At 40.4% G+C, this 19590-nt stretch overlaps 1 protein-coding gene across 1 annotated transcript in view; it reads right to left on the bottom strand.

Moving 5' to 3' along the window:
• The window catches only part of ZNF652 (zinc finger protein 652), a 60243-nt gene extending 41647 nt beyond the window's left edge, over positions 1–18596 (bottom strand). Inside the window, exon 1 of the mRNA XM_058560736.1 lies at positions 18269–18596. The gene's annotated coding sequence lies outside the window, so the exon portion shown is untranslated. The remainder of the gene's footprint in view (positions 1–18268) is intronic.
• Positions 18597–19590: the final 994 nt, after the last annotated feature.

Raw genomic sequence — 19590 nt, 5'->3', positions numbered from 1 at the left:
CAAATACCTGCATAAATATTTGTTTGCCTGCTTGTTTTGTTTTGTCTTTAAATAACTTTTGTCATAACCCAAATCCAGTGAGTGGTCAAGATAACCAAGCCAACATGACCAAGCAGGTTGCCCAGTCAGAGAAGAAAAGATTTTAATTAGTAATGTGCATTTTTATTGTAATATCCTTAAATATACTTCCCTTACCAAAATCAAGGAACTTTCACACTAGTTTATATCAATGCACATTTTCTATCACTTTTGGCAATATCTTTAAGAAATGTGGCTAGAGCAACCCAAGATAGTTTTGATCACAGAAACATTGTTCAAGTAATCGCTCCCTCCTTCCCCAGCTCCTCCCCACCAAAAAACAACTTTATCCAAGAATCACAAAGTTCCTGTCAAATAAGTATTAGCCTTTTATAAATGGAGGAAACTAAGGCCCACTAGCTAAAAGGTGAGTCAGAGGGACTCTATGAGAGCAAGAACTAGCTGAATATATAACTGCTGTGCTCTTTTCTCCCTCAAATGAAATCCAACCAGAGGACAGGTGACTTTTTTTTTTGGAAGTGGAGGTGAAGGCTGGTGATAAGAAGGTTATCTAGATATTCTAATGTTTTTACAATGAACATGTATTATTTCTGTAACAAACAAAACTAGTCCTAAACTTAAAGAATAAATGAATTCATCAAACCCATTCAGATTCAACGTATAAGATCATTTAGATGCAAGTGTTGATGAAAGTTGAAAAAAAAGTGCAAACATAAGGTAAGCTAAAAAACACTTGAAGTCTACACCAAGCCTCAAAATATCAGCAGACTTTTACTAACATTCAACAAATATTTATTGAGCACCTACTATGTGTGGAGTAGACACAGACACAACCGTGAACATGACAGATATGATCCCTGGTCTCAGGAGGCTTACAGTATTGCCAATTAGTTTATAAACAGGGTGACCATATGTCTTACTTTGCTGGGCAAAGTCCTCGTTTATACCTGTTTCTCCCAGAGTAATTATTAATAATGCCCCTCCCATGTCTCCCAGTCTGGACAATAAATTATATGGTTACCTATTTAAGCAAAAACAAACTACTGTTCCTACAGCACTACATGTCTGTAAAATGTACATCACTTCAAGGTTTTATCTTCTTTCTTTACTCATTTTTATTACACATTAAATTTTCTTAAGTTATAACTTATTTTAGACATTCATCTCATTTTGATATACACCTGTTATTCAATGAAATAAAAGATTTGCTTTAATCAAATAAGAGGAAATCAAAATCTGATTTTATCATATCAAAATGTATACAAAGTAAATAAATTGAATGAGTCAAAAAATAAAAACTTTAGGGGCCCGGCCTGGTGGCGTAGCAGTTAAGTGCACACGCTCCACTGTGGCGGCCCGGGGTTCGCAGGTTCGGATCCCAGGTGTGCACCGACGTGCCGCTTGTGAAGCCATGCTGTGGTGGCATCCCACATAAAGCAGAGGAAGATGGGCACGGATGTTAGCCCAGGGCCAGCCTTCCTCAACAAAAAGAGGAGGATTGGCATCAGATGTTAGCTCAGGGCTAATCTTCCTCACACAAAAAAATAATAAATAAATAAATAATAATAAAAATTAAAACTTTAAAGACTATAAGCCCCTTGAGGGCAGGCAGTTCTTTCTAAAATACTACTTCAACATCCTAGCCTGTACTCAGTACTGAGTCTAGCTCAGTACTGAGAACATATTGTGGTCCAGATATTTCCCACTAAAAGGAAACACGACAGGAAATGTATAAGATGAGCCTGGAACATCCTGTCATAATGGAAAGCAAGGAAGTTATCAAAGACTACTTGGGTTGTGTCAAAGAGACTTAGGGGCCAGCCTGATAAGTTTCTAATGGACAAAGACAGGACAACTGAGTATCAACAAGGATTAATAACAGTAATGGACTGAAACACATCAAATACGCTTAAATCCACTGGCTACCTTTAGAGGATGCTAAGAGAACCAACTCACTCTCTTAAGTGATAAGTGAAGGGCAAGAATCAAGCATTTGGTCTGCCATTCCTATCAGATCTGTACCTTGTTGAGGGGAAATTTCTTTTTGTAGTAAGTATTCCAGCTAATAATTGAAGAAGAAATTATAGTATTAGATATCATTTTGCAATTCCTAATGAATTAATACATATAGGCAAAGATCATCAATGGCTGATAACAGTACCAAAAAGCAAACAATCAGCACTATATGTGTCCTGGTAGAATTATATGCCACCACCTATGAAATAGCTTTGCCCACAAGAAAAATTGAGCCTTAATCTGATTAAGTCAGTAGATCTAAAAACCAATTTCCAGGAAATAAAAGGGATTGAGGAACATGTTAAATGACACCACATGGATGCAATCAGCAAAATCCAGACTATGGGAAACTATACAACAAGTAATCTGGATTCTTCAACAAAAACTACAAGGAAAAAAAGAGAGAGAGAAGAAAGGAAGGAGAACATATAGATTTAAAGAGACTTAACAGACATATTAACCAATTACTCTTCTTTGGATCCTAATTCAACATTCCAGAGTATGTCTGAATGTTGAAAAAACAAACTGAAAAAACAATTATGAGTAAACTGGGAAATATAAACACTGAATACTTAATAATGTTTAGTAAGTTTGTTAATGTAATAATGGTATTGTAGTTTTCTTTTTAAAAAAGGATCCTTATATTTATAAATAATATGATGTCTAATTGCTCCAAAGTAATTGGAAGGAGGGGAGTGTAGTGAGGGTGGATATACATGAAACAAGATTGGCCATGTATTGATAATTGTTGAAGTTGGAAGATGGATATATTAGGTTCATCATACTTTTTATTTTTTTGTATTAGAGAATTTCTATAATGTAAAAATATTTTTTTCAAAAGCAGTACTACCTTCTTTGAAAGACCAAAAATAATATCATAATTTAGAAACACATAGGACACTATAACTTGATAACAATGAAGAAAAACATATTTATAACTAAAATTTAATCTAAATTAACCTTTTGATATGACTAAGGAATTACAGATGAAGTAAAACATAGTGTGAAAATCCCTCCATATTATGACTATATTTAATTTTCTCCTTATGGAGCTGAAATTTCATATCTCTAAAACTATAATGTAAGCAATATGGCATATTTCTGATTTAATAAAACTTTAATCCCAAATATGCTAGCACATAACGATCAAAAGTATAAAAGAAAAATTAAACATGTTAGAAGCACAAGTTGCCTAGTAAGACCATCACTCAGTCAAGATTAGAATCCAGCCATCTAGATAGCAGCCACTACTGTATCCCAGACACAAATTTAGTTTTTAATTTTTCAGGGATGGAACAATAAACCCAAACCAAAACTTCTTTTGTCTTCATGTGGAACTCACTATGTAGATCGGCTACAGTCAAGGTTTTAGATGTCTTCTGCTCAAGTGTTTAGCCAATGTTTTAGTAGGGTCTGGTATGAAAGCTGCTTTATATGTGCTCTCCAGCTGATACACTACACACCATGTTCTGCCACCTTTGTACACACAGGTCCAACTAAGAGACCGTTACCGGAAGCACATGTTTATAGGGAGAGAGTTAAGAGTGAGCGGAAGACTTTTCAATGGTTTTCTTTTTTTTTTTTTTTGAGGAAGAGTAGCCCTGTGCTAACATCTGCTGCTAATCTTCCTCTTTTTTTTTTCTTCCCCAAAGCCCCAGTACATAGTTGTGTGTCACAGTTGTAGGGTTGTAGCTCTTCTATATGGGACACTGCCTCAGCATAGCTTGATGAGTGGTGAGTAGGCCCGCGCCCAGGATCCGAACCTGCGAACTTAACCACTATGCCACCGGGCCAGCCCCTCGATGGTTTTCTAAACTTGCTATACTATGAGGTGCCCAGGACTCTCTTCTTATTCAGTCAGTGTTGTGGTGGTGGTGTTACCCAAAGTACAATGGTCTGAAGCATTTCACTGAATAAAAATCAGATGTAGGCACAGGCCACAACCACAGCTCTCACCGGTAAATGAAACCCACCTTCTTCCTCCCCTGGTTTGCTCCCTCCATCCTGAGTCAGCAAATATCACATATCCTCAACTCTAAACTGCACATTTTGTTTCTCAAACATGAATGCTACATACTTTTCCTCAGTTCTAGGATGCTATTGATTTTAAGTTCTTATTTTATGGTCAAGTCTGTGGAAGATACAAATGAAGCAGCTAGTCTCTGACTGAGGCTCCGAATCTCACGTTCATTTCTGGCTGTTCCCTCTACCTTACCCCAATATCTAATGAACCAACAACTCCTCTTTTAAAGAGTGCCCTGTCCTCCCTGTTCCAACTGCTAACATAACCTCCCAATATAGGCCCTCATCACTTTATACACAGATTCTAACAATCTTCTGATCCCCTCTTTCAAACCACTTCACAGAGAGATCTTCTAAACTACATTTTCCTAAAGAATCTGGATCATGTAACTCCCTAGCTACAAAACCTTTATCGGTTTCTGGAGCCTTGGAATAAAGGACAACTCCTTAGCAAAGCATTCAAAAACCCTCCACCATCTGAGCCCAGCTGACTTCTTCAGTCTTGGCCTCAAAGTCCTCCTCTCTCATGGAACATCCCCATGCTGTTTCTCAAACGCACCCTGGTTTTTCCCACCTCTAAACCTTGATTACCTCATTCTTTCCTCCTACCTAGAACATCGCCCTGCTCCCACACACAATTATAAAAACCCAGCCATCTTTCAAGACCCAGCTCAAATGCACCTTCTTCTTGAAGCTTTTCCTGACCACTATTTTTGTTTCCTAGAATGCTTAAGGATTTTTTTCTTTTTAAAAAATGTGGTATGCTAATGAAAGGAATACTCAAGAGTTCCATTTAAGCTGGGAAGAAAGTGATTTTTAAAAATCCATATCTACTTGATGTTGCCAATTTCTTCCTCCTCTTCCATAAACTAAACTGTTTCAAGAAATTATTCAAATTCATGTAGTGAGCTTGGATGCCATGGTTTGCCTCAGAAGGGATTCTTTACATTAGCAAGTGTTGAGTGAAACATACCCATGTACTGTCCTATCTATAATAGTATTCTGCCTCAAGGTCAGCATCTTTTTCTCCTTCAAGAACCACTTAATACTTAAATTCCCTCAGGGCCAGACATTATGGACAGTGAAACAATCTGGCAGAGGAGACTCATGACCATTACTTTCAATAACAGACTAGTTAACTTCCTAGTAAACAAAAGGTAGCTATTTTCCACGTGCTCCTGGAGACTTGGACTTGTAACTGTACTGAAAAGGGGCAAGAGCTACACTCATCGACGTTATAAATCACGTTTCTGTATGGAACACAAGAAGGGTGGGGGAAAAAGATACTCAACTCTACCCTAAAATGGCCTTGGGCAGAACTGTCTGTGAATGTTAAAAGATAACTTTCAGGGGCCGGCCCGGTGGCGCAAGCAGTTAAGTGCGCGCGCTCCGCTGTGGCGGCCCGGGGTTCGCTGGTTCGGATCCCGGGCGCACACCGACGCACTGCTTGGCAAGCCATGCTGTGGCGGCGTCCCATATAAAGTGGAGGAAGATGGGCACAGATGTTAGCCCAGGGCCGTCTTCCTCAGCAAAAAAAAAAAGAGGAGGATCGGCGGATGTTAGCACAGGGCTGATCTCCTCACAAAAAAAAAAAAAAAAAAAAAAGATAACTTTCAAAGATAACTTAAATTTGTTTAAACAAATACAGAGATCCTGACATATTATATATAGTACATACATATGTACAATGTACAACCAAAATTTATCTATGAACAGACATTCAAGCTTATCTAAGCATAGAATTTAAAAGCTTGACTCAGGATGTTTCCAAATAGAAAAAGGATATTAGTTGAAAAACTAGTGAAATCTGAGTTAAATCTGGGGTTAAGCTGATAGTAACATATCAATGTTGGTTTCTCAGTTTATGTAAAACTTACGATAAGGGTAACTGGATGGGGCGTATATGTGTATTCTCTTTGCAACTCTTCTGTAAATCTAAAATTATTCCAAAATTTAAAATTTTTTAAAAAGAGAACTTACTGGGATAACACAAATTGAATTATAATCACTTTAATTAAAAAATTTTATTTGAATTTAAAAAGCTGATTGCTGTATCAGTTTTTTTCCTCAAGGGATTTTTCTTTTTTTTATAATTTTATTTATTTATTTATTTTTCCCCCCAAAGCCCCAGTAGATAGTTGTATGTCATAGCTGCATATCCTTCTAGTTGCTGTATGTGGGACGCGGCCTCAGCATGGCAGAAGCGGTGCGTCGGTGCACGCCCGGGGCCCAAACCCGGGCCACCAGTAGCAAAGCGCATGTACTTAACCGCCAAGCCACGGGGCCAGCCTGGGATTTTTTTTTTAACTGACTTTTTTTTTTTTTTTTGTGAGGAGATCAGCCCTGTGCTAACATCTGCCAATCCTCCTCTTTTGTTGCTGAGGAAGACTGGCCCTGGGCTAACATCCATGCCCATCTTCCTCCACTTTATATGGGACGCCGCCACAGCATGGCCCGCCAAGCGGTGCGACAATGTGCGCCAGGGATCCGAACCGGCGAACCCCGGGATGCCGCATCGGAGCGCGCGCACTTAACCACTTGCGCCACCAGGCTGGCCCCTAACTGACTGTTTTTTTAAGCTTTGATGTTTTTAAACATTCTCAGGTTTACTTGGTAAAGACTATCAATTAGCAAATGGGCTGGGATTTTTCAGCAGGATCCATGCACAAACATGTGTAGATACGTTTTATGGCTTAAATCCCAAACTGGCTAATGCCAAGATACCCTGACTGACTTCTGACATTGACCGGCATGGCCGACTGTAGCTCATAATGCCATGTGAATATGGAATAACTTTCCTTAGAGCAGTTTAGCACTATTACCTAAGTGTGAAATGTGCAGATTGTTGGACCCAGCCACCGAGAATTCACCATTAGAAGATATTAGCACACAAATAAAAAGATATGCATACAAGGGCATTCTTGACAGCACTATTTAATACAACAAAAACTTGAAACACAAATAGTGGTACACACAGACTTACTGTCATACTATATAGCCATCTGAATTACCATATAGATTTATATTAACTGACAGAGAAATATGTCCAAAAGAAACAAAAAGACTAAAGAACACGTGGGAACGAGATCATGCAATCTCACTAGGTAACACCACGTACATACATGTACACATACATACACTCATATTGAGATATCTCAGGACAGGGGTAAGGGTGGGGAAGGAGATACTTTCATTTTTTTCTTTATATTTTTCTATAATCCTTAAGTAGTTTCAAATAAGCATGTATAATTTTTTAGAAAAATAATAAAGCTATTCTTTTTAATGCTATATAGAAACAATTTGTTGCTCACTCAAACAAGACATTAAGGACAAGTACCTAAATATGTAACTTTTTAAAAAAGTGATCCCTATTCATGACAGAAAATGGCAAAATACTTATTAAATTTACTGTAAACTATAACCCTAGAAAGCTAAGAAATAGTTATATTATAAAAACAGACATTAGCCAAAAAGACTCTAGAGGTTGTCAATGTTAAACGCAACATTAACTATATAATTTTAGCTTATAGATATGACATACACCATCCCAGTATCATCACATTTATCTTCCAAACGATAAACTATAGTTATAAGTATTAAGTTATTTCACATAGATTTTATTTATAAACTTGTATACTGCTTATAGTGTTAGTACTTTAGCTGACCAGATCAGTCAACAGATTTTTTTGCTCAAGCAAACATTAATCTGTCCTCTTGCCAAGGGTTTATCTTTCCCTATCAATGAATTTGGGAGCTGTAAGAGAACTTATAACGCATTCAATATTCTCTGTTATATGAGACAGGAGAAAACAAGAGGCTCAGAAAAGTAAAATGGCTCCTCTAAGGTCAACAGCTAGTTGATGGCAGAATCAGGGCTAGCAGCCAGATTCTGGTCATAGGCTCAAAATAAATTATTCCTATATACCTATGAGAATGGCTAAAATAAAAAATATTGACACTATCAAGTGCTGACAAAGATGCAGAACAACTGACTGGAACTTTGATATATTTCTGGTGGGGAAGCAAAAGAGCAGAGTCACTCTGGAAGACAGTTTGGCCGTTTCTTATAAAGTTAAACATACACACCATATGACCCAGCAATCCCACTCCTAGGTATTTACTCTAGAGAAATGAAAACTTATATTCACCCAAAAACCTGGCCATGAATGTTTATAGTGGCTCTGTTCACAGTCACCAAAAACTGGAAACAATCCAAATGTCTTTAACTGGTGGATGGATAAACAATCTGTGATACGTGCACACAACGGAATATTACTTAGAAATAAAAAGGAACAAACTGTTGATATACACAGAAACTTGGATGAACCTCAAAGGCATTACACCCAGTGAAAGAAGCCAGTCTCAAAAAGTTACCTACTGTATGATCCCACTTATATAACATTCTCCAAAGGCAAAACTAGAGTGAATGGACAATAGATCAATGGCTGCCAGGGGTAGAGGGTTGGGGAGAGTATGAACGCAAAGGGACTGCAGGAGGGAGTTTTTTGGGGTGATGGAACTATTCTGTATCCTGATTACAGCAGTGGTTACATGAATCTATACATGTACTGATATTCATAGAACTGTACATACACCAAAATGTCAGTTTTACTGTATGCTAATTTAAAAATTAAAACAATGACTTAGTCTCTGGTTTCTAAAAGCCAGAAATATTTATGGATTTTTAACCTATTTTTTTTTATTAATTCTTCAATTAGCAAAATAAAATGATTTAATGGGTCTTTTCTTACAAAATCCCAATGCCAAGAAAAGAACACATTTAACTTGGCAAGTTACATAGCCTCACTTTTTCTCTATCTCCCTGTCAGTAAAATGGGGATAATAATACCTACTCCAAAGGGTTATATGAGGATTAAATGGTAAATGCTATGGAAAGGTTTGTTAAATAAACAAATAGACATATACACAGTATATATAACTTGGGCTATAGAAATAAAAGACAACTCCAGCCAAGTAACTTTTAAAGTTTTGTCCTTCTGGAGAACCAGGTTCTGATGAATGCTTTTCTGACGGAGTTGTCTCTGAAATACAGACAAGCCCAGAGTCTGATTTTCACACAGAGGTAAACATTCACTTTGGAGTCCTTGCTGTATTTTTATTCTGTAACCACTCTACACAAGTAAATTATCGTTTAAACCAGGCTCTGTGTTAAGGAAGGTTATACTATAGAGTTTAAAAAATCTGTCTATATATTCATTAATCCTCTCAGTTCTACCTAACTTAATGAATAAACAGGTAGACAGTGCGTGCCTGCATGTGTGTGTATTAAACAATAGTAGGTGTACTACCTCTTCGAAGACCATAGCTTAAATGCTAGGCAAAACAAGGATCTAACCTTAATCCTTTTAGAGGTCCAGGTCTTTAAGAGTTACCCCTCTATATGGAGTAAGTAAGGTCATACATACAATGATTTTCTTCATGCCACATTTCTTTGCTTTCTACTTCAAACTTATATCTCCAAGCATAGCTTTTACTTTTATCACTTCTCCCTACACCCATTTAATCCAGTAAGCATTTGCTTAGCATCTACGTCAAGAAAATGCTTTTTGTTAAGTACTATATAAGGCAGTGATTTTCAAACTGTCTGTACCAATCCAATTTTTAAAAATGAAATAGAATAGAATAAAAAATAAGAGACTGCCTCACAGACAGTAAGGGTCAGTACTGCTTCATGGAGCTTGTGTTTCAGGTGGGGGTGGCCGTATGAATGTGAGTGATACACGTGGGCACGCACACACTGCTTCTTAGTGTGGATCACGGTCCAAAAGTCTGAGAAATAGTGCTAGAGGGAATTAAATAAACAAGAGTTCTCGATTTAGAACACTCTGACCCTGCAACAGTTGGCTTCTGTGGACATGTCTTTTAGTGCCCACTGCACCACTTGACCTTAGAGACATAAGTCATGTTTAAAGGAAAAAAATTCTAACTTTCCATTTGAGGTGACCAAAAGGTTGAGGGGAGACTGGAAGGTGAACTATCTTTTGGATATTGTCGGAATACCTGACAAGCTGGAAGAGATGAAGTGTATCCATCCTTCACCACAACCTGACAGGAAGAAACTAGCCATTTGAAATTAGGAAATAATTTTTCTACTATGCATGTATTTTCCAAATTTAATTTAAATATTTTCTTACTTAGCAACATTAAGTTTTTTTAACTTACCATATTATACAAGACTTAAATGTATTTCATGTCAAACAACCAAATATTTTCTTTTGGAGCAGAGCAAGATACACATTAGGATCATAAAAGTAATAATGTATCTACTTTTGAAAAAATTATATCCCTAAAAGGTTATTCTCTTTGTGAATATATGCCAAGATAATCTGGCTTTACCCACTAGGAGACTATAAATAGCCTATTTTAAAAAAAAGATATCCACTAAAACTATACTAAAATTAGTTTACATTTTTAAAACGCTGCTACTATTTAGAAAATTATCCAGCTTATTTCTTCTCTAGGCTAGATAAACTAATATGCCTTTCATGTGCTAAATCTAACAAAGTCAATGCTAAAATTGCTACCTGCCTAGCAGCACCAGTTTACTAAAGCTGCTTTACAGCAGGGTCTCCCAACTCAGCACAGTCGACCTTTTATTTATTTATTTATTTATTTTTTTTGTGAGGAAGATCAGCCCTGAGCTAACATCCGTGCCCATCTTCCTCCACTTTATGTGGGATGCCACCACACCATGGCCTGACAAGCGGTGCGTCGGTGCGTGCCAGGAATCCGAACCGGCGAGCCCCGGGCCGCCGCAGCTGAGCGCACGCACTTAACCACTTATGCCACCAGGCCGGCCCCTAGTTGTCCTTTTAGACCAGACACCTGTTGTGGGGGGCAGTCCTGCGCACTGTAGGATGTTTAGCAGCATCCCTGGCCTCCACTCACTAGATGCCAGCAACACACTCTGGGCCCCACTCGTGACAATCACAGAAGTCTCCAGAGGTTGCCTAATGTTTCCTGGAGGCAAAACTGCCTTTGGAGGAAAACCACTGCTCTACAGGTTTATACTTTAGTCACTATTTCCATGTTTGGGAAAAAGAGGGGGGAAATGGCATTACTGCAAAAGCAAAAAATCGGATCAAATGCAGTTTTTAATAGAAACGATGACGCCTTAGCAGTTGCTAAAGTGCAGGGGTACATACAATTACAGCCCACCAACCAACTGGCTGACAGGTCTACCAAATTTCAAAATATGCAGAACAAAGTTAACTATATTTAAGTAAGTTTTTCATGTTGCTATTTAAATGTTTAAAACTTTGGGTTTCAAAAAGTTTAAATATACAGGAACTATAAAAAAAATACATTAAATAAAAAATTAATAATTAGCAATGCAGGAAGGACTGTGATTTCAATATTATGAAATGAGTCAGTAAAAGAAATATTTAGCAGATACAGAAACAAATAGTTCAAGAGTTGTAATCATTTTTCAGACATTTTCCATCATTTTTAACCCCTCTTTATCGAAGGATAAAAGAATATGGGGTTTGCTCTTAGGCTGACTTGGGAATTCTCTTAACATTGTGAAAATCCTAGCTAGGTCTTTGAGAATGTACTAAAAAAAGTGGCTTGAAATCATTTTGCCCCACTAAATATTTCAATACTTTACTTAAAATAGGACATTATAACTTTCCTATGGATCAGTTGAGGGATACTTTTTAAATAAAAAAAAATTATTTAATAAGTATAGGGCCGGCCCCGTGGCTTAGCGGTTAAGTGTGCGCGCTCCACTGCTGGCGGCCCGGGTTCGGATCCCGGGTGCGCACCGACGCACCGCTTCTCCGGCCATGCTGAGGCCGCGTCCCACATACAGCAACTAGAAGGATGTGCAACTATGACACACACAACTATCTACTGGGGCTTTGGGAGGAAAAAATAAACAAAAATTAAAAAAAAAAAAAAGTTTTAAAAAATAAGTATACATTCACATGGATCAAAAATTTTAAGTACAGAAGAGAATATAGTGACTAGAGTAGCATTACTCATAATACCAAAACCAGAACCAATCTAAATGTCCACCAATGGTAGAATGAACAAATAAATTATAATATATGCATACAATGGTATATTATATGAGAATAAAAATAATTATTGTTACACACAACGATATGGGAGAATCTTATAAACATAGTTTTGAGCTAAGGAAGCCATCCACAAATGAGTGCATACTATATTCCACTTATATATCGCTCAGCGAGTTTCCACAGCAATATATAGTCTCCTCATTCTTTTTGCAACTATATAAAATTTATCCTATTGCATGAATATACCCTAATTTATTTAACCAATTGTACACTGATGGACATTTAGGTTTTTTTCCAAACTTTTGCTGAGTTAATTTAAATGACTTTGTATGCTAAAAAGAAAACTGTAGGGCTCTCTATAAGGAGGCTCTCTCAGGCATGGTAACTTCAAACTCCAGTTCTAATAGTATGTTCATACAGGAAAGGTCCCTGGGCATCTGGGTCACAGTCTTAAGAGGAATTGGGAAAAAAATACAGATTTATCCATAAAATTGAGATCACACTCTGGTCACTTAAAAAAAAAAAACAGAAACACTTTACTATGTTTTCAATGTTCACAGGCCACCAATATTACTTTAGATATATTAAAATAATACACTCGAAAGAGTGAAAACAATTCATAAAGGTCTAGTTATAAATCTCATTTTGTAGGTCACACAGTGAAATTAGGAAGTTATGTTCCACTGAATCCTCAAAATTCCAAAGCTGAAAAGTACAAATCTGTTCGAGACTATATTCTTCACTAGCATTAAAGATGAAAGGAATCACCCAATGCTGTGTATCTTTGTGAAATCCAGCTAAGAGTCATAACCCTCTGATGCCACATGCACAGTAAAGACAAGAAATCAGACTAGGGAGCCATTCTCTGCATCATTTCCATTTCTGCTCTCTTCCAACAATCCCTTCTGACCACGCAGATTGGTTTATCAAGAAACTGACAGAAGCAACTAGCTATCTGCTGGGCTATTTAGCTCTAGTAAACCAGAAAAAATAATAGTTAAAAAAAAAATAGCACCCACCCCCCCCCAACAAGAAAAAGTTTACTTAGTAAAATGTATTACAGCTAAGAAAAAAATGTAACTCAATCATCTAAATTTTGTTTAGTCAGTCTGGGCTCATATAGCATAAATGCTGTTATTATTATACATTCTGGTCAAGATTACATTTTTTCAAGTGTTCTGCAAAATCTAAGGCGAGTCTAAGAACTTTATTCGCCAATCCCTCTTTATCAGCAATCCAATACTAGTGACTGATTCCACTGATGGGCAAGCCCCATAGGTGGCTCAATAATAAAAGAAAACAAGGATTAGCAGATTCCCTTGAGGTAAATCCTAAGGCATCACTGATGTGTCTACCTTATCTGAAAAGTCTCTAGCTAAGTCTTGTGGGTTCACAGACTTACCACAATGATATCCTGCAAAAAGGACAGGAAAACTCAAGAATCCTACTTTAAAAGCTCTATGCACTGAAAAAAACTGTATTTATGCCCTTGAATCTACTTTTCAAAGAAATCAATCTCTTATGTTTAAAAAAGGAAATAGATAATGTCATATTTTACCATAAAACTGCCTTTTTGGTTAAAAACAAGGCTAGGAACTACGCACACAATCTATAGGTATAGGCCTAAAGTGGAGACTTGATAAAATCTGACAGGTAAAGGGACCTTACTTTTCTCTCCTTTACCCACCAAAGCAAAAATGTCTAAGGCACTCAAACCTATAGCCCTAATAACAGTTTATGATCCAACCTCAGAAGAGCAATGGGAATTCTTCAAGAGAAAATGTTCACAAGTGATTTTAAAAATCAAAGATAACTGCTATATAAACAGATTAACTAAAATAAGCATCTGATGTCTTCACTGATTCTATTAAGCACTTTATGGCTTGCATTAACCATGAAAATTTACACAAGGCTTTGCACGTGATTCATCTCTGGACACAGAACTCACTGAAATATGTTAATGTCCTAAAACACTCCTTTTGCCACATAAGCTCTGAATAGGCTTAAAACAAGCACAGCCTATGGGTAACACTGTAGAATCTGGAGCTAAGTTTTATTGTCTCGACCAAGTTCACCCAGCCATAGAGCAACAAATCAAAGTTCCAATAAGCACACTGCACCTGCAAGACTTAGGTATGCTCCAAGTCAAATATTTGCAATTTTTTCAGCCCAAATCTGTACAAATGAAAGTATGCAGATCGCAGCACCAGACCTCTAAATCTTATAAGCCAGAATGATCTGCAGTTTCATTTCACATCACCCATGCCTTACCATTTATTGAATCCTTAACAGGTACATGCGCCAGGAACTGTGCTAGAAGCTTACATGTATTATCCCTAATCCTCATAACAAATCCCATTCTGCTGATGAGGAAACTGAAAACAGAGAGGTCAAGGTGACTTGCCCAATGCCACAGAGCCAGTAAACGGTGGAGCTGGGATTCAAACCTTGTTCTCTGCCTGGCACCAAAGAACCGTCTCCCTGATCCTCTTTCAACTCAAGTCACTAACTGCAACACCAGTTCACCTCCATCAAAGCAAACTCAAGCGCTAAGTGTCTGAAACGATGACAACAGCTAAGAAACATATCATCCCTAAAACCACAGCACAAGACCCAAGAGTTCCCAGCGGGGAAATGCTCTCACCTCCTTCAGAATAACTAGTTCCAACGGCTGCAGTTCAAATACAAGAGAATCCACAGGTTTTTTTGTTGTTGTTGGCTGTATCTCAACTGACTTTTTAGAACAAGGGAAATGAAACTCAAGAGTACATTCACATTTTTGGTGAAATTAACTAAAACTCTTGAGAAAAGGGTGATTTTTTTAACAGTCCACTTTCACAGTTTACTTCTTCAATAGGCTTCAGACACTCAAAAACAAAATCACATCAGTAGCATTACTAATCAACTTTTTTCTACAGACTTGAAAAGTATTTTCTTACCACACTACAAGATTACTTCCCATATTTAAGAGCAGAAATGGAAACAGCTCCGGGTGTCACGAATCAGATCTTGAGGCCACAGTTGCAGAAAGTAGGTGCTGTTTCCCTTGAGTAGGAGCTGTTGATGTGAAACCTCCTAAGGGAAGGGTGTCTGAAGAAGAGTGTTGAAGAAACTAAAGCAAGCTGTTTGTATTAATGAGAGGGAGCTGCTGGCACCACTACTCCTTAAGTGTTTCACTGCTGTGCAATTGTTTTCCAGCTTTCAAGTTCTGAATCTGGCAGAGAATGCAGTTCTCACAGACATCCGTGTTATATGATCAGCTGCTCTGTGGTGTGTGGGTGTTTAAATAGGTAAGCGACTGGTTAGAAGAGGTTCTGCAATATTAAATCAAGGAAGCATACTGTCCCCTGAGATTTTAATGATCTGTCACTACATGACGCTGACAAAGAAAAGTAACATATTTGCAACTTTGAAATGGTTTGGGTTTAGGACAGGCAAATAATTTCCGACAGTAAAACTTCAGGCATGAAATGAACAAAAAAAAACCTGTAATGTAAACCACTTCAAGCATGTTTATTAGATAATAAAAAAATGTAATATTTGCAATCTCAGCATACTTTCAAACTTCGTAGGGTACACTGCATAATTATTAGATTAAATGCTATTCTTCAGGTGTGTGGAACAGGTTCCATGCAAGATTCCAAGGTTCCCTTGCCTTCCAAAAAGCTGTTAATTCCATGAACTCCTTAGCCTCTAAGAGCCCCCAAAAGGCAAAAAATATGAAGGTCTCCAAGGATTCTTTAAGTGAAATATACTGTCAGAATTGTAAGCTCCTGGAGAGCTGGGGACTGTGCTTCTTTAATGTCACTGCCCATCATAACACTATCACACGCTGGAATAAATGTCTCTTGATTGAAATATGATCAGAAGGTAAACGCTGGGTGCAGAGTGATTTAAACCAGAATAGCTGATATTTATCCCCTGCTTATTGATAGGATGGTGCACTGTTCATCCCTAGTTCTAGATTCTAAACATGGAGACTAATTTCCCTAACTACAATTAAAATGCTTCCTTTAAAACAAAATTTAAAAATGGATGATTCTGATGGCAATGTCACCCTGAATAAAGACATGAAATCATATTTAATAAAGTTGAAAAAATCTTCTTCACAGAGGAGGTGCTCTACTACAAGAATGATCAAGTCTTCTTTTAAGAGATCAGATCAACCTCAACCAACACATAAATATTCCAGATAGGCATCATGAAACAGACCACTGGCCCTGCTCTTGAAATCTGCTACATTTAGAATATAGTGTAAGGAACAGACATTATCAATTGGTCAAATTTAGACAAATTATTTTGACTCCAATTTTAACTTTTTCTCAAACTCTCACATATATCTGCTTTACAGGAAGACAGGGAAATGATACCTAACAGACATCTAGCTCACTGTAATCAAAGAGCAAAACACAAGGATACACATATAATCTACTTTGTTGCTTATTGCTCAGGACCAAAGTAATGCCAATCCTTACAAGAAAACAAAACAAAACAAAGCAAAACACAAAACTCAAGTTCCTTTCACTTTTGCATAACATAGATCTTAACCTGAGGTCCCAGAACCAGCTTCAAGATGACCACAATTGCATACAAAATCATGTGTGTCTATTTCACTGAGAATAGGGCCCCAAAGAAAGGTCAAGAACAGTTGAAGTAGACATTTCCAGGGTCACTAAAACTCAGCAGTGAACATTTTAAACAGAACTATACTAAAGGTAGTGTCTATATGAACACATGTGCACCGTCCTGATACAAACAACCAAGCTGCCCGCCAGCCCTGCCCATCACAGTATAGCTCACCACTCTCAAATCAGCCCTACGCGGGAACATCACCTGCATTCAGCACACACACTCACACATGCCAGCCACAGCAGCTCTCCATTCCCTAAGCACACACATATTGTCAACAAAGCGTGTTGCTAGATGCCATTCCCAGAACAGTATGGGCCTGGCCATCTCTGGAAAAAACACACAGACATTCTTCCCAAAACATTACCCTATTTATTTACCACACCTTGACCATAGATGTTAAACATTACTACAAAATAAATAAAATTCCCACACACCATATGTACCTCATTAACTGGGGAAAAAGCATCACTCAGGCAGGTATTACTGAGGATCCACGGGAGATGCATATAAGGTTAATACTATGATAATGATGCTTGAACATGGGGACAATCAAAGACTCACGCAGGCACATCCTGAGAACATGGTTGTGGAAAGCACCCTTTTCCAAATGCAAAAGCACATTCCTTTGACTGGCACAAGCCATTCTTGACAATGGATTCGCGATGACAGGGGCTGCTCTGCTCGGCAATCAGGAAGTGTGTGAGTGTGTGAGTGTGTGTGTGTGTGTGTGTGTGTGTGTGTGTGTGTGGTGGGGGAGGGATGTACTAGATGTGATCAAAGACTGGCCCTCTTCAAAGAAGAGCATATGAGATCTTAAATCGTGAAGCCAGACTTCGAGGGTGAGGCAGGGGCATTTATCATTTCCACAGGAGACACCTCTCGACAATGAACATGTCACATGCAGATGTAACGAGGGTGTCACTACCTTTAGTGTCTCTCATCTAAGAATCTTAAGTAGAGCCTGATTGGAGGGGAGGAGGGGGTGGGGGTGGAGAAAGGTCTGCATTACCCTCTGGGGTGAATGTTGAGCGGGCGTACGTACACTAGATGCATTTTATCTCGGGCGGCACAATACTCCCGGGGGTTGGAGGTTTGGGCGCAACCGCAGGGCGGGGGAGGCAGTGGGTGCAAGCCACCAGCTGCAGGGCAGGAGAATGCTCGCAGGACCGGTGCAAGCCTCCCCTCGGCCCGCTAACCCGTGCAACCCCAGCCTCCCCTCAGGCCTCGGGGCGAGAAGACTGCAAAACTGGAGCCCAGCCCGGGTCCAGGAGAGAGGGGGCGAGGGAGCAGAAGCAGGCGCCCGGGGCCCAAGCTGGGGCCAGAAGAGCGCAGCGCCCCGGGCCTCCCCGCCGGATGGGGGCTGCTCCGGCCTAGTGCACGCAGCTGCCTCGGCGAAGGGTTATCCCGGCGCCCGGCGCCCCGGCCGGCCCGGCGGGCGGGGGAGAGGACGGGCTGCTGCTAGGGGCGCAGCCGCGACGGTGGCGTGTGCGTGGGGGGCAGGGGCTCCTACTCACCCGGGCCGGCCGCCTCCGCCTCCGCCGCCCCGACCGCCGCTTCGGCGGTCCATCCCTGCGGCGGGGGGCCTGTAGCCGCGGCGCTCGAGTAACAACCGCCGGCCGGGCCGGCCCCTCCCCCCCCCCCGCCCAACGTCTGTCCTCAGGGCCGCTCCGCAGACCCGGCCTCGGCCGCCGCCGCCGCCGCCGCAGCGCTACGTGGCCGCCGCTCCGACGTCTCGCGACTCCCTTCCGAGCGCGCGAGGGCGAGCGGGGCCGGCGGGGCGGGCGGCGCGCGGGGAGGGAGGCAGGGGAGGGGGTGTGCGTGTGTGGATGTGTGTGCGGAGAGGGGGGCAGGGAGGGAGGGCCAGCGGCGGCGAGAGCGCGCGCGCGCCCGCGGCCCCTTCCCTCGCCAGCCCCCCCGCCCAACAGGGATCCCGACACCTCCCTCCGCCCGCCCCCCGGCATCCCGGCCCCAGGGCGCGGCGGCGCGCATGCGCAGCCCCTCGGGCCGGCTCCGGCGCACCTTTTCTCCCTCCTGCCACAGTGTGAGCGCTCCGCCGCCCACATAACTGCCGACTCCCGCTCCACCCCCGCCCTCCCCCACTCCGCCCACTCCCGAGCGCCCAGGTAAAGGCGTGGACTGCGCGTGCGCACCGCTCTCCCGGGGTCTGGGGGCGTGGTTGCTGAAAGGAAGCCAAAACGTAGAATGGGAGGGAGCTCTGGGCAGGAGGTGTGGGGCTCCACGAAATAAGGGGCGGGTTAGGATTAGGGAAAGGTAAAGAGGAGACGGGAGGCCCAAAGTAGAAAAGTAGGCCCAAGTGAAATTAAGAAGTAAAAGAGCATTTGGTTTATGAAATAAAGTAAAAAAACAAAGTCTTGACTGTGGTGTCCCGGTTACTGGAGGGCATTGTGAGTGACAGCGGACAGAAATAAAGGAGGCAAAGTATAAGCAGTAGTGGTCATTTGCCAGATGAATGGGACAGCTAATAAAAATGAGAAATTTGGAGATTGCCAGAGTGATCAGAAAAACAAATTTAGAGCCACGCTTATTCTGCGGCCAGAAATAGGGAAGGGGATGTGTGTGCTTGAGACACAGAGCTGCTGCAAGAAAGGAAGCCTCCACTGTATTACAGCATTATGACTAATTAGCTATTAATCATTAATATAATTAATGGTACTATTAGCTAACAAGGTAGTATTTATCCAAGTTCAGAGCCAAGAGAGGCTGTCCAGAAATGAAAGTGCTTGGAGTACAGAGAGGGGAAGTGAACAGGCAAGGTGAAGGCCTAGGGTGGAGAAGACCCAAGACAGCAACCTGGAGGGTCAGGATGACCTTTTCC

The sequence above is a fragment of the Diceros bicornis genome, chromosome 18 (assembly GCF_020826845.1).
Source record: "Diceros bicornis minor isolate mBicDic1 chromosome 18, mDicBic1.mat.cur, whole genome shotgun sequence".
In the NCBI taxonomy this organism is placed as follows: Eukaryota; Metazoa; Chordata; class Mammalia; order Perissodactyla; family Rhinocerotidae; genus Diceros; species Diceros bicornis.
The sequence above is the reverse complement of the archived record's forward strand: the minus strand, read 5'-3'. Positions and strand labels throughout refer to the sequence as shown.